Source organism: Nipponia nippon, unplaced genomic scaffold, assembly GCF_047370975.1.
Source record: "Nipponia nippon isolate SJK-2023a ecotype South Korea unplaced genomic scaffold, ASM4737097v1 scaffold_1, whole genome shotgun sequence".
Classification (NCBI taxonomy): Eukaryota; Metazoa; Chordata; class Aves; order Pelecaniformes; family Threskiornithidae; genus Nipponia; species Nipponia nippon.
Window position 1 is genome coordinate 29,583,715 of NW_028262290.1, and position 15,491 is coordinate 29,599,205.

Genomic DNA, 15,491 nt, shown 5'->3' on the forward strand with positions numbered 1-15,491 from the left:
CAAGGTGAAGATACTTGAATGTGTAAAACAATTATTTTTCTGTTTATTTTTAAAATGTGACACGCTCTCCTCATCATTTTTTAAATTGTTTTCTTCCATCTCCGCAGCGATTTTCAGCAAGGTAACTCTAAAATCCTAATAAAAAACGTATGAAGTAATTCTGTGCCATTAGAACTACTTGAGGTCAGTTACAAACACGTACTTGTATTCTCAATGCCATTTACACATAAGACAAATCAAGAGAACATCCTACTGTGTTTTCAGTAACAGATATTTATATTAGAAAGAATTATTCTGAAGCGATTTGAGCCAATGAAAGACATCAGAGGCTGAATTTCACTACAAAAGAAAAGACTATTGGCCATACTAGTTCCATCACACCAAGTTAACATCCTTAACAGCGAGGATGTTAAGTCTTCAGGTTTTGAACTGGTTACGTTTAAGTATGCTCAGATCCTAGTCACTTAAAGCAGAACATAAGCATCTCTAACATATTCCAGCAATAAGAAAAATTACTATTAATAAAAAGTTTCAAAAGCCCAAGAATGTAATCTGCTTTGTTAAACACATGCTTCGCTCCAATTTTTATTAAAGACTTTATTTTAGTCAAAAGCCGTTATAAAGTAACACAACCAGCTAAGTAAATTTCAGTTTATTCGTCAAAGGCAGGAGAATTTGTAATTTAAATCCAAATCCATATTCTCTTTAAAGAGGATTTTAAAAGTGCTTTTTTGACAATACCGAATTATCAAACTGTACTTTAGATTACAAACTTACACAATCTTCAAGACAGACTAAGGGGAGAGGGAATAATAAAATTCATTTCTTTGCCATGTATGTCCTGTTACAAACAGTAGTATGCAGTCATGCAAACCTGCAATGATTAATTGTTTCATAGTACATACCGCGTGTGTAGTAGTTCCTAAGACCTACACGTAACACAAGCATAAATGTTTCCCTGACATACTTTCCCTGCCTGTAATGCTAAAAAATTAAAAAACAAGCAAACAAACAAAAAACCCAACAACAACAAAAACAACAACACATAGCACTCTCCCAGGTAAATAATTCTGACATAGTATAACTACTTTGAGAGCTGATAGCTTCCCCAGCACCTCTAGTGTTCCTCTGTAAAGCAACACTACACTTGCAAAACAGAGCTAAACTTAAGTATGTTTCTGATTAAACTATTAGATACTCAAACACAGCAAAAACATATCCCAAGAAGCAGTAATTAGAACTTTTAACTTACAGAAAGCAATTAAAAACAGAAATTCCCTCTTAAAAGGTACTGTAGCAAATTTTAGCAAAAACCATGCTATGTCACTGTTCTACAGGGAAAAAAAGAGGGTGTACCAGTGATAAGATCTGTTATTTTCTAAAAACCTTTGGAATGGCTCTTCTGGACACTCCAATTCCTGCTGATGAGGAAATTTCTCTCTCCAGCCATATCCTTTTCCTTCACGAAAACAGAGGTTAGATCTCCAATACTTCTGATGGTCCTTACCTATGATTATTTTAGGTCACTGCAGGAGACTGTCAGCAGATTATGATAAATCCGAACTAACACCTACAGAGAAAGAAAGTGGCCTACTGATGCAACTAATACAAAATTTTAAAGAAGGACCTGGATGCGACCAACTCCTATTGTCTGCATTTGTACGTAGACCAAAGCAATACAGAAGAACGTCACTAGACATTGCTTAACTCAGAATACAAAGGAAAAGTTCGGCAGTTCTGGTTTACAAGTGTCATAACGACAGCAAAAACGACAGGATTTTGCTTAATCTGACACTACCATAGAAACTGGGGAACCCTGCCCCAATCTACACCCTTTCATACAGGAAGGCACACTGGAGCAGCTTTTCTACTGACCTTGAGTCGTATGCAATTGATGCAGAGCTAGAAAGTCAATTTTTTAATTGAGGTGAATGATACACTGTGCAGAAGTAAGTAAGAGCAGTACTAACCTAGCTTAAAAGATACATTTTTATCAATAGCTTCCCTCCTTCTCTTCAGTCTTTATGAAGAAAGAGATTCTTTTCAACCAGGTTAAAAATAACTTCCAAGAATCACTTAAGCATAGTTTGCAGGAAGCACTTTTTTGTTTTGTTTTGTCTACTACTCCATCCATTCTCTCTCCAACCCTTCTCACTTCATTATCTGCATTTCATCCAACTAAATTCTAGGATGGACTTGGGTTTTTTGGGAGGTTTGCTCTAAGTGCATAAATAGTAGCCATTTCCAATTAATAAACATGGCTTATGTCATGATTTTTTTGATTATGATACCTTAGTTTTCAAATCTAGTGTTTTAATGGCACAGGAATACTGAGGCATGAAGAAACTGAATACAATACCAACTTCCTGTCATAGATCCTTACCCCTGACTCTTCTTTGTATCCAAAGACCAGGAGAAATCTCTTTCCCCACACACATTCTTTTAAGAGAAAAAACAGGAAAGTGGGTAGAAATTCCAACTTATCAAGATTTCCAACTTCACATGGAAACATAAGAATGAAAATGAAAAGCAATGGAACTAGCAGACATTCCTCCTTCTTCAAGGGTTCCACAGACTCAGGAAAAGGGATTGGCTTTAAACTCTATAAGTACTCCTATGATTTAAGAAGCACTTGTAGACAGGTGATTATTTAAACTTTATTGCTAACCCCATAACAAAAACATCCAGGCTGACTTACAATGTTTTGTTCACTGATGTTTAGCAACAAATGTAAATTATTTTTCCACAAAAATGATCCATATCCTTTTGGGAACAAGGTGTCCCATGCCAAAAGATTAACTCAGGCCCAGGTATGTAAAATTGCTTTCATGTTTAAGTATAATTATGTATTTAAGGAATTATTCTACAGTATCATTGGAAAAAGACTAACAATAGTGGTAAATTACTCAAGCCAGAAGCATTTATAGGATCAGATCTTTAAAATGCAGCTCAAAATACACACCAAAGAGGTGACAAAAGGATTCTAAACCCACAGTTTCACAAGCAACAAAAGCTGAAAGTATTTCTAGTTGCCCCATTTGAAAGCATCTTTGTCAAGAGTCCAGATAAGCTATGATTTTACAACTGTAAAATTTTTCTCAAAAGGATGAAAAATCCTTCAGATTCTTTTCTATGTAAAATTTCTTTCATCTTTATTAGTATTAAAATCAATGAGAAGTAATAATTCAGTTTATACCTTGACCAACGCTGACCAATGCAGCATACAAAACTGAAAAAAAAAAAAACAAAACAAAAAACCAACAACCCAAGTTAGTGAAGCATTATCACAGCCCACTGCCCACCAATAATCAGTTTGCTCCTATATCACAAAGGGATTAAACCAGAATATGAATTTTAAGGGGAAACTCTTATTACTATGAAGGCCATATTGCCTTTCACGTGTATGACCATATATAACCCAGACACCTGCAGTCAGTGACAGTATCACCCAGTAAGCCAGTGTTACTAAACCTGCATAACCTGGGGTTTCTTTAATGCGAAATATCCTGATGATTTTCTACATGACAGAGGTGCCATGTGAAAATACGGCTGAAATATGAAAAGCTCTTTTTACAGTTTCACCCAAACATCGAAGAGCTCCCATTAAAATGAGTAGACGGTGTTAAGTCCTTTTCTCTCTTTGATGTACAGTTTTAACGTTTATAGATCTGGAAGCAGAGCCAGATCATCCTGGTTAAACCAGGATGAGTATTGGTATTGTTCCAAAAATAAAACATCTACAAATAAAAACAAGTAAATAAACACTTCCACTGAGTTGTAACATTTTGCCACAACATAAACAAAGATAAATGACATAAATAGGTCTTTTGAGGTCTTGAATTCACACAGTCTGCTCAGCAAAACATACATTAGGAGGACCCAGAGAGACGGGCAGACACGTATCACTTGAGCAGTAACCGTAAGGACTTCCCACCCTGCTGTGCCCCCTCCTCTCGAGAGGAAGCACACTACACGTATAGTGAGGGGTGACAGCAGCTCATTGTAGAGGGGAAACGGCTCTTCACCTCCTCCCTCCCCAGTTTCGACAAAGGAAGGTGAATTGAAACGTGACAACATCCTTCTCCTCTGCTTTCAACCCGTAGATAACCAAGCAAGGGCCGGCCGTGGAACTGCCTCACCGACTCCCAGTCACTAATGCCTCTCGCAATCCACGCAGCGTTGACACAGGTCAGGACTCAGCCCTCAGTCACCCTCACCCGAAAGGCCGTAGACAGGAATAAACAAGGTTATTCGCCCGATACCGGACACCAGCGACACTCCCCCTCTCCTTCCCCCCCGCCCCATACCTCCACAAGCTCACCAAAGTACCGACCCTCCCTCCCCTTGCCAGGTGTGGGCCAAGCGGCCCTCAGCCCTGTCCAGACATGAGCCAGGGCGGGAGACGGCAGAGAAACACAGCAACCCTCCGGTCACCAAACGGGGTCATCTAAAGGGGCGAAGCAACAGCCGCCACCCCCATTCCACCAGGGCCCGGGGGGTGCGACGAGTGGAAGTGCTGGAGAGACCGGGACCTTACTACAGCTCCCTTCGCCATTTTAGCCCCCACGCCCATTCCCCTCCTCCCCGCCCCTCAGTGACAGGGGCAGCTCGCACCCATCCAGAGCCCACCCCCCTGTCCTCGCCGCCCCCGCTTCCCCGCGGCCGAACGGCGGCGAAGAACAGCGAGAAAAACGGCAGCCGTTTTTCTCCTCAGGCCGGTCGGGCTCTGCCGGGCCAGACCGCAAAGCGAAACGGCTGCGGCACAGCCTGTTTTGTTTTCTTACCGTGGCTCGCAGCCTCACAGCTGCTGCCGCCTCCTTCTCCTTCCTCCCACCTTCTTCTTCTTCTTCCCCTTCTTTTTCTCCTCCTCGCCGCCGCCGCGGCGGCTCCTCACCCCTCCGCGCCGCGCTCCGCCGCCGCCGCCGCGCAGAATGATGCCATCTCACAGCGGCATCGGCGGCTCCTGCACAACAACCCCCCTCCCGCCGCGGCCGCCCCTGCTGCTGCTGCTCCTGCTGCTCCCGCCGCCGCCGCGCGCCCCCAACGGCCGAGCCAGCCTCGTGCGCGCGCCCCGGGCACGGGGAGCAGGAACTTGTGCAGCCGCCGCCCGGGCGGGAGGGCCCAGTCGGAACCAAGTAGTGCGCAGCGGCGGTGGGAGGGAAAAGGAGCCTGCACCGAGGCTCTTCAGAGGGGACAGGGCTTATTCCTAGCGCCTGCCCCGGGCTGAACCAACTTGGGCGCTGCGGCGGGGAGAAGAGGCGAGCGGGCCGAATCAACCTCTGGGAAGGCAGGGGAGGAGGGGCCAGGGTGCAGCGCCCGGGTGCCGTCCGCGGGGAGAGCGTGCTCGGGCAGGATAAGGAAGGCTTTTGTGAGTCACTGCCCCCCCGAGAAGGCTCCTCTGCGGCGGCGGCGCCGGGAGCCAGCACACCCCGGTGGTGGTCAAGCGATAACGACGGGGGGCGTCTTCTCCAGCCGCCTCCCTCCCGGGCTGCGCAGGCCGGGCGGGTTGCTGCGCCCCGCCGGGAGGCTCCGCCGCGGCCGTGACAGTCGCCCCGGTTCGGAGCCAGCAGGATCCGTCCGGCTGGTCCCCTTCCTCCACCGTCTGACCTCTTCTTCCTCTCGGAATAACTCATACTTGCCCGTGCTTAGGAGGACGGCGGGCGGCGGGGGAGCAGCTGGCAGGGAGGGCTGGGGCCCGCGGCGGCCGCCTGGCTGCCTCCTCACTGCGGTGCGAGTTACCTTCCACCCCAGCAACACCTTGAGGGCAAGGGCCCGGGTGTCCTTAGCCACCCTTAAAAAAGGCACAGGCGTTCCGTACAGGTTTACAAACCTAAACGTACTTGTCTGCACAAACATGCGAGGCTTAAGTTGTGCCTTACGTTGAAGGCTAACGAAGCTTTAGTTTCAAACCGTATGACATAATGCTATGGAGGCAGCGGTAGCATGAGCTTCTGGGCATAAACAAGGCCTTTGAGTGGTTGTCTCAGAAAGTCCAGCACCGCTGTTAATTGAAAGGAACAAAAGCTTACAGATGAGACCCTGAAGCAACTTCCAGCAAAGTCTGGTATTTTGTTGTTTTTAAAAAAACAACATGAGGGCCAGCAGTCTGATTTGGGCATGTAAATTCCTTCAGGAAACAAAAGGGAAGCTCTTAAAAGTACTGCTTTCCAACCTATGCATTCTTCATAGAAAATCTATGGATTTCTATCTATGGAAAGCCGCAAAGTTTGGAAAAGAAAGAAACATTACGTACAGTTCAACTTTAAAAAGTATCTTAGACTAGGCTTTTCTAAAAGAACAATACCAGTATTCTCTTAACTGGTAATATTAGTACAAGTGCCTGAAAACTGTGGTATTTTGAGTATTTGCATGCAGCAATTGTAACAGAACATGTGAACTGTACACTCGCAAAATCCATCGCGGGCAGTAAGACTAGCTGTTTACAGTCAGCAACCTAATTAATCCATCTGATTTGCAGAATTCAGGAAATACTGTTTTCTGTACATCAGCTACAGCTTACATTTAAAGAAAACTACAGTCCTGCTTTTGTTCTCAGATTGTCCAAAATTAGGTACTTATTCCAAGGCACTACTTTTGCAATCCTTTGGTAGCACTTCCAGAGTCTGCTAGTAAGCTCCATCTCTCTTTTCTGCTTGTTTGTTTGTTTGTTTCTGATGTAAAGCAATATAATTGAAATCTAGAGAAAAAAATACCTGTACTTTTAGGTAGGAACACTTTTTAATGGGGAAAAAATTATATTTAGGGACTTTCCACTGGATGCAGCATTATATTCCCAGCAGCAATGGGTGGGTGAATGTGTAAATGGCAATATTTCTGTCTCTGCTCTATGCATAAGCTATTAGTTTCTCTACTCCTAGGCTTTGCTTGTTACTAATATCAGTAATCGGATACTGATACTTCATTAAAAGTATGAGTGTTATTTCTTAATAGACTGTATGTGTAAAATTGCTAAGTGCTTCTTTCTTGCCTTATGAAGTATGAAAAGTGTGTAGTGACTTGAAACAATAATCTACACACAAGCTATGGGCTTCTCTGGCTTGCCTCCTTGTTTCAAAACAAGCTTTGTCATACATTTGTCTCACCCTGGGGAACAGTGACATTCCAAGTATTATTCCCTCTTAAAAGACATTTGATACACTTATGAATGCAAAATGTCACAAGTCTGTTAATGTCACAAGTTTGGTTTCAAATGTCTTATAAAACCTCAAGATGCTTGCATTTTTCCAACTACTTTTAGGGCAGTAGGTAACAAATAAATATATAACAGTTAGAAGCCATATGTTGAAAACTTGCTGAAAACATTTAAGTGATACTTTAGAATTATACTTGTTAAGTGTCTGAAAAAGTACAAACACAGTTTTCTTCATTTTGCAGATAACCACCTTTATTTTTTCTACTGTGCTGTGGCCAGTAGAGATTACAGATTCTATTATACAGTGCTGAAGGCTAGGAGGAATTAATGTAGGTTTGGTTGCCTCATTGCTTCAGAGCTTTGCTCTTTAGAGGGTTGAAATGCACTGTTAACCTCAGGTAAGGTCTCATAAACCACTAAACTTATCAAAACATAAATCAACCAAAGTTGAAACTTTGCCAAAGAGTCTGCATGAAGATTTATTTTAAATAAATATAAAAGCAGCTTCTGTACAGAATATTCCTGAGATAGCCTATTGGAAGTTTTTAACAGCATCTCCTTGGGTGTATTTCTGACATTTTTTTCCTTGCAAAGTAAGGAGAGTTTTGGAGAACTGGGGTTCAGAATAGATACCTATAAAATAGACTGCAGAATACACTGGGTTTATCCTTAGATATTAATAGATCTTTTCTGGCATGGTTGAGCAATGTACATTTGATAAGCATGGATTTTAGGATGGGCTTTTGGAAAATCTAGGTTATAGAAGACTAGAGCATCCACTGCCTGGAGTTGTATCTTTCCTTTTCAGTGAATGTTTTTGCTGTTGTTACTGCACGCAGAGGATTGGCAGTAAGCACTGCTAGCCTTTAATTGGAAGGTCTAGGTGAGTGGCACTAGTTTTGCTCAAACTATACTTCTGGAGAACTCTTCCAGAACTTAATAGGAAGTGAACTAGTAAAACTGTAAATTAATATCTCTAGTAGCACATGAAATTATTATACAATACCATCTGTTTGCATTTCTGCTCTTTTTTAATTTCTCGAACATCTTACGAAAGCCTTACGTTAAACTATAATCCCCTCATGCTACAGAATAGTTTTAAAAATTCTGTAGAAACGTAAAAGTGAAGTGTAATAATTCAACTTCCTTAACAGTAACACAGTAGTAAAAGATGATGCTGAAACCAAATCTTTCTGCCTTTAATAGACTCAAATACAAGCTGATTTCACCTGAGCAAAGGCGTGCAGAACTAGTCTGTGTATGTGTGTGGTTTCTGTTGTTTGAAATGAGCAAAGTTTTATAATACAAGTCTTAAATGCAAGTGGTTCGGTTGGTTGCTTATGCAGCCCTAATGTTTCAACTGTGAAAAATCCAAAAAGCAGTATCTAATGAGAGTAGAGGGAAGATTTCTCTGGTAATTGTTATTTTTTGCATGGAGATTTATTATTACAAAACTCATACAGAGTAAGAAAACTTTTGAATAAGTTTCTTTGGACTATATTCAAAAAAAGCATTTAGGCACCTGAAATGTGGTTTAGGTAGAACTTAAATTCTACCTTCAAGAGCACAAGCCACAAAACCCGGTAGGTGTAGTCACCCAAGTCTGCCAGTGGACGTACTCGGTGTCCGTAAGCATGTGCAGTGGATACCTGCTGTCTTCATTGCAACAAAAGAACTGCTGCTTGACTTATGCCTTTTTTGTTTGGGGTCCAGACGGTGGATAGTATATCATCTGAAATACATGGAGGGGTGGATCAGAGAGGCATGGTTAAGGGTATATGCAGTACACAAAAAATCTGAAATCAACACAAAGTACAGAAGTTGTGGTAAGGACAGAAGCAAAGGGAAACATGGTAGCAGTGATCAGCAGGCTTACAGTATTATAATGATTAGAGAACTTGGGACCTAGAAAACCTGTGTTCTGTGCCCTCCTAAGCTCAAACCAATCTCTCCTCTCGAGGCAGACTATGACCAATGAATGCTGTCTGATTTGGGATCAGGATTCGCGCTCCTGTGCCAGCTCTGTGCAGCTTCACAAAGGCACACTGAAGTAGTGCGAGAGAGTATTGCCGGACAACTCAGCAATTAGGGAACATAGCTAGAACAGCTGGAAAGTTTTAGTTTCTGGTCCTTCTTCCTAACAGTGTTCAGACATTTTAACCAATGGCTTTTCAATGCACAATATTGGCTCCTATTCCAGGACAATAAACACTCCCTATAACAACTGAATGTCTGCGCTGTTGGCATTCAGTCAGAGTCTCCTCATATTTCTCTCTCTGATTCCATGATTATTATGTTCTGAAAGCAGAAGCAGACTGAATGTACTTATGTATATGTTTTATTTATATACATATATATGTTTGTGTCTGTAAAACTATACCTTAAATATATCTTGTCATTACAAAATATCTTATTTATGTGGTACGTAAGGGGCAAGGGTTTGTCCTTATAGTGGTGTATGTTTTTGTATGTTAAAGTAGAATCCTACTTTAGACATTCTTCTACTGCGTATAATTTAAAGTCTATAGTTTTACAGTGGTTAGGGAACTTGGGTACTGCACCGTCCAGTTATTTACTGTCTCATATTTCCTCCCATCTCTCTGAGGTGTGCATATGTTGCTTCTCATTTAAGGTATAAGATATGGATTCTACTATTATATATGCAATATTTGACACAATAAGATTCTAGTCTGTAATACGAGGTTTTTTGCATATGTAGCGGTGTAAATAATACATAACAGTAATCATCTTGGGCACACTTAATTTAACTTGATGCCTAGCAAGAATTTGGTGTCTGATTGCATTAAAATGATCAGGTTTTTTAAGCAGCATTGTGGAGAAAGTAAAGAATGACAAATTGCCAAGACTTGACTTCAGTTAGTAGAAATCAATAGAATTGCTTGCCTCTGGTTTTAGACAATATTAGTTTCTTTATCTAGAAATTCGGAATGATAAGGAGAATCTTTTTCCTACGCCTTTTTCCTAGACCAAAAAGTGTTAATTCAAAAGTTGTAACTTTAAAGGATGAGTGAATGATTGAGAGGGGTAAAAACCATCGATTTTTATCTACAGTTCCACAAAATGTATTTTCCTGTGTACAAGCATATTCCAAAATGGCTCTGTGTTTTGAGAATACAATTATTTCAATACCTTGACGTTGTTGTTTTTTCAGATCTGTTATTCATCATTGAGGCACTGCTGAATCAGCAATGAATTTATTAGTTTTTCATGTAAGCCTAGAGGTTGGTGTGCTGAATCCTAAAAATCTATGAAAACAACTTGTCAAAGTGTTGTTGTTTCTGGTGTTTCTGTCTCTTAGCAGCACAGGATGTATGACTTATTTTGTGGAAAAAAAAAAAAATTACAAACCAGTACATCTCATCTCCTGTTGTAATGAACACAAACATTTGCTTTAAGTCTGGTACTCTAAAGTACTCTAGGTCTTCTCTAAATTCAGGAAACTCAGATTTTATGTGAACATATTGGAATGTATTTGAACGGCAGACAAAGCATACAGTTATCTTTTTATCAAGTACTGTTTTCACACTGACAATAGTGTGAAATTTATTAATGTAAATTCACCTCTCTTGAAATTGTAGCAGATAAATGTTGAGCCACTGTTTGAAGTCTCTTGCTTCATACAGGGTTACTGTTTTGAAGCATACCTGCACTTCTGGCTCGGAAGCAAGGCTGAGATAGGGTGAGGTTGGGAGCAGGTTATAAGTAGGCTGGGTGTGGCTTAGATGTCTGAGGATATATAGAGGCAAGTAATGGAGAAGGGACTCTGGTCCTAGGGTATGAGAGTAAGTGGTATGCAACAGAAGAGTGTGGGAGCATAGCAGCTCAGTTTGGGGCTGGAGGAAGAAAGAGAATAGGATTGTCTAGAAGGCATGAGGTATGGGGAGGGCATTTAAGTAAGGGGAGGGGAATGGTTTGCTTTGTTCTGTTCATATTTCAGTAGCAAGATCTTGTATTTTTTTCTCCCCAATAAATGGACAATGAGTTTTGGAAAAGAAAATCAGAGTATGGCAAATTATTTAAGCCTCACTTCCTGTGGAAGCAAGATACGTGTTTACGAAGTGTGTGTTCAGTGACCAATTACCCCTACATCTCCATAATAACCTTTTTGAATTCAGTGGCCAACTTCAAACATGTCTTACAAAGACTGATAAATTCCTACAAACTTTGAGCAAATAGATGGCAGATTATAGTAGAAAGCTTCTGTAAATGTCCCCTGGAAGGGCTACAGACAAAGAAAAAGCTACATCATTAAATTGCACACTATTAACCACTGGAGAATGGGGAGCAGGGAGAGAAAGAGTAAACAATAAGCCAGCCAGCCCTTATAAATGCCTGCCATAAGAGAAGGCTTCAGTTGGAGTTTGCATTCTTAGGCACCAAAGTCAATCAACCATGAAAAACAAATCTTTAAGAGACCAAGCTTCATTAGTTCCAGTACTCACTCAGTGGTGTGATTTAATTGCAGAACCACCTAAAGCAATGCTATGCAGCCCATAGTCTGCGGTCAATAAAATATCAAAAGGGAGCCCAAAAACCAAGTCAAAACCAGAAATTCCTGCACAGTCATATTCGCCCATACCTACAAGCAAAATGGAAGAGGAGAATAAAAATTAGGATAAATTTTTAATCTTTATTTTTATTTGTCTCTAAAAGAAGGCCATTGTGACTACTTCAGCACAGTAAGCACAAGATGGTCTCTGAGTTGGTTTTTCTTCCAGAGGTTAAGTGTTCCTTCAATTAAAAAGGTTGAGAAATGTAGTGGTCTAGAGACTACAATCAGAGAATCAAGGTTCTGGTTGTTGTAAGGGACCACATGTCCTTTTTTCCTTATTTAGGTAGCATAACTGAAAATGCTGAAGTGGATGTAATTTGTGTTCATCCTTTGTGAGAGCACGGCCTAAGTGAACCAGCGTCAGCCATCAGTTTGAGCTGCAAGTTACTCTTGTCTTTTCTTGATCCTTCTCTGAGCGTTAATCAGAAAAACTAAAGAAATTTGAATCTTCAACTTGGTATTTTCTAAGACTTAACCATCTATTTTTTCTCTTAACATTAGAGTGGTTGTTATAATGTTCATGGTCATTTAAGATATGAGAGCTCTTTTAATATAGAACATGTGCATATTGCATTTCTGTGCAGAACTCTTGTCATGACTTTCTTTTATTCTAAGGAAAAAAAAAAGATCTTGAACCTCAGCTTTCTCCTGACCCACCTCTGACCTTTCTTGGATTCTTACCTGCAGGCCCTTTTTTTTCTCAAGCCTTAGTACTCCTTTTGTCTCTGAAAATCCTCTCTTCTTTTCCTGAACTGGAGATAAGAATTAGACCATGGTACTTCGTGTATATCAGTAAATAAAATAGACTTACAGATCTATGCATGTGTTTTAACAACTTGTGAAAGTCCTTTTTTTGGTCAAGTATTTACACTATAGTACTGTTTTGTTTCTTTATTTATAATTCCAATGTTTAATGTAAATTAAATGCATTTCAATTTTAAGGCAATACACATCCTTGGTAGAACATAGTAATCTTGATGAACAGTTCCTTCCATGACGATTTAAACTGTTAATAGGAATAGACTAGAGAATGTTTAACTTTGCCACTTTTGACTTTCTTATTATTCTCTGTTTTAATGCAGCTATGAGACATTGTCCCCAGATTGTTATTAAAGTTTCACTGGCAATTTGTGCATCTTCTGTATTTTAAAATGAGATATAAATTTTATACTCATGTATACTTAATTTGCTATTTAAAATCTTTTAGGCGCAAAAGGGAGTAATAATATTTTTAAATTGTTATTTTTAAAACTTTTTTTTTCTTAGGACTTATACAGGAGTGTTTTAACCAATTAAATATTAAGACGGAATAACACTTGCATGTTCACTGTAGAAATCAGTGTACTGTTGCGCTTCAAGAGCATTTAAAATGCACTGCAGTTTTTCTTCCACATTCTGCACATTCAGTTTAACATGTAAAATTTTTAGCACAAATCTGATGGAATGACAAAAGACACGTTTGAAATAGAGCTGTTCTTCCACTTTCTTTTGTCTTCTGCATTCACCTAGATGACATGGGTTGCTTTGGTGGGCCAGTTTGTGACATGGTCACTAAAATATTGGCAATGATGTTACAAGTAATTCATTGATGTCTAAGTCAGTATTTCCTGCTGCAGTCTCAGGTGTTTGCGGTATAGTGGAGGGAAGTGAGCTGCTGCCCTGAGTGAAAGCCCACGACTTTTGGTTCAGAAAATACAGGGTTTTCTATAGCTCTTTCTCTGTCTGATGTAAGACTTTGAAGAAGAGGCTTAGCTCAGAATTTTCAAGTGCATAGATTCCTATATGCAAAGGTATGTGGAAGATATATGTGGGAGATAAGCTCAAATAGATTTGTTTTGTTGTGTTTTTAAAGGGTGAGTCCAATCTTGCACATCTCTGTGTATGAACTGTAGGCGTCTCCTTTGGCTCTCTACCAAGCACTGAGTGAATTACAGAACTGACGTGAGATACTGTGCACAAAAAGTCTGCTTTATGAATATGGCCTGAGGGATGGATCCTGTTTTCAGAAAATAGTACTACCCATCAGCTTTCTTATGTTCACTGGGTGGTAGGTAGGAGACAAATGAAAGCAGGGATGAAAGGAGAAAAGTGATGGAAGATGGATTGTTTGGAATAACAGAAATCGGCAAGATTATTGTCTGTATACTACATCATCATCCTCATTTTTATTGCTATTACTGTTAGTGTTACTATTATTCCTGCTCACAATTCTAACTATTCCTAAGGGAGAAACAATATATAGTATATGGCAATGAAACATGCACCAGCATAGTTCTTTTTAAGGTGTGTTATTTTTTCTCTCTAGAATTAAAAGACAAATACTGCTTTGGTATTCATGAAGGAATGATTAACTAGAGGGAGTAGTATCTACATGGGATTTGTTAAATTTAACAACAGTCTGTCTTACCTACAAAAAATAATAATTTTGTAACCCCAAAGACATGACTCGTTTTCAGCCCTTTCCAAAAAATTACCAGGAAAAAAGGTATACTGACTGATGTAACTCTTTTCAGAGAGTTGATTACTGTATTTAAGTCTGCACAACATTCAAAAATGGTTTTCCAGCAATATCCAGTGATGTTTCTTGATACTTACTTCCAGTAAAATAAGTTTATTTGAAAAAGCTGAAACATTCTAGCTTGTGTTGAATACCTATAATAATATAAAAACGTCAATTAGCAAGACCAAAGTCCCTAATGATATAGATTTTATTATGAATTAAATGAAAAACTACATTTAGGAAGAGAGGGTTAATTTGCGTTTCTCAAATATAAGTCTTTTATTTTCTCCCCTCTTTCCCAAGATGTATCACATTAACTTTGTTAAGGAGCATGCTAGTCTTGCTGTATTCAGGGAAGTCACAGACCAATTTTGTTGATTTGTCTTGGGATACAAGTCTATTTTCATATTTAATTTGTGAAAGTAAAATGCAAAGAAAATGAGAGAGAAATTAACAAAAGTGGAACTCAATGAAACAAGAGGGGTAAAAGATGCATGTAGGAACAAAGTGACAACTCATATGATTTTGGGTACTTAATTTTTTTTTAATGGTAACTCGCCTTGCATCTGAGTGATTTTATGCACTCGTGAAGTTTCAAGGTCAGTCACTATTTGAAAGGCAAATGATAAGAAAAGCAGAAGGAAGTGTAGCTATTTCTGCGTAAGTAATATCCCTTCTAAGGCAGAGATAATCCGGAGTTATTCTGAAATACTTCGCTCATAGCAAACAACTGTTTGGGCTTTCTGCAAAGCTATGGCAATCTGTTCTTGTTCAATTACATTAGCCTCTTGGTAGTAATTGAATCGGATTTCTTTCCTAAAATGTTATGCATAAGAATGATCCATATACTTAGCCTTTGCTGTTTCCAAGGTATTACTTCTATTTTTTCAGCAGCTGTGCTTGCTGCACTACCAGTGGCCAAACAGCAAACACAAAACTTGGACAACAGCTAAGATGTTGTAATTGCATCTTCAGTCAATCTGGATTACATTGTAATGGAGATGAGAAGGCATTTTCTTTTAAAAAGCAAAGCTTGAACATACAGGTTTAGTGTAAATGTTACAATTTTTTTTTTATTATTTTTAAAAGGATTCTAGAGTTTCACTGTAATTTATAATATACTGAAATACCTGCAGATAAATAGTTGATAACAAGACTGAGCTGTAAACCATGTGTTTTTTATTGCAACCAGCATAACTGACAAAGCTGGATAGACTCCAGTCAGAAGACTCAAGTCAAATGATCTTTGTGAAGGAATTTAATTT

At 39.7% G+C, this 15,491-nt stretch overlaps 1 protein-coding gene across 3 annotated transcripts in view; it reads right to left on the minus strand.

Moving 5' to 3' along the window:
- WWP1 (WW domain containing E3 ubiquitin protein ligase 1) overlaps positions 1-5,230 on the minus strand; it is a 65,625-nt gene extending 60,395 nt beyond the window's left edge. For 2 of the 3 annotated variants that reach the window (XM_087750299.1, XM_087750294.1), the window contains exon 1: positions 4,785-5,229. The gene's annotated coding sequence lies outside the window, so the exon portion shown is untranslated. Of the gene's footprint in view, positions 1-4,784 lie in introns of all 3 variants that reach the window. The other variant, XR_015703069.1, reaches the window with a different exon arrangement.
- Between the last annotated feature and the right edge of the window lie 10,261 nt (positions 5,231-15,491).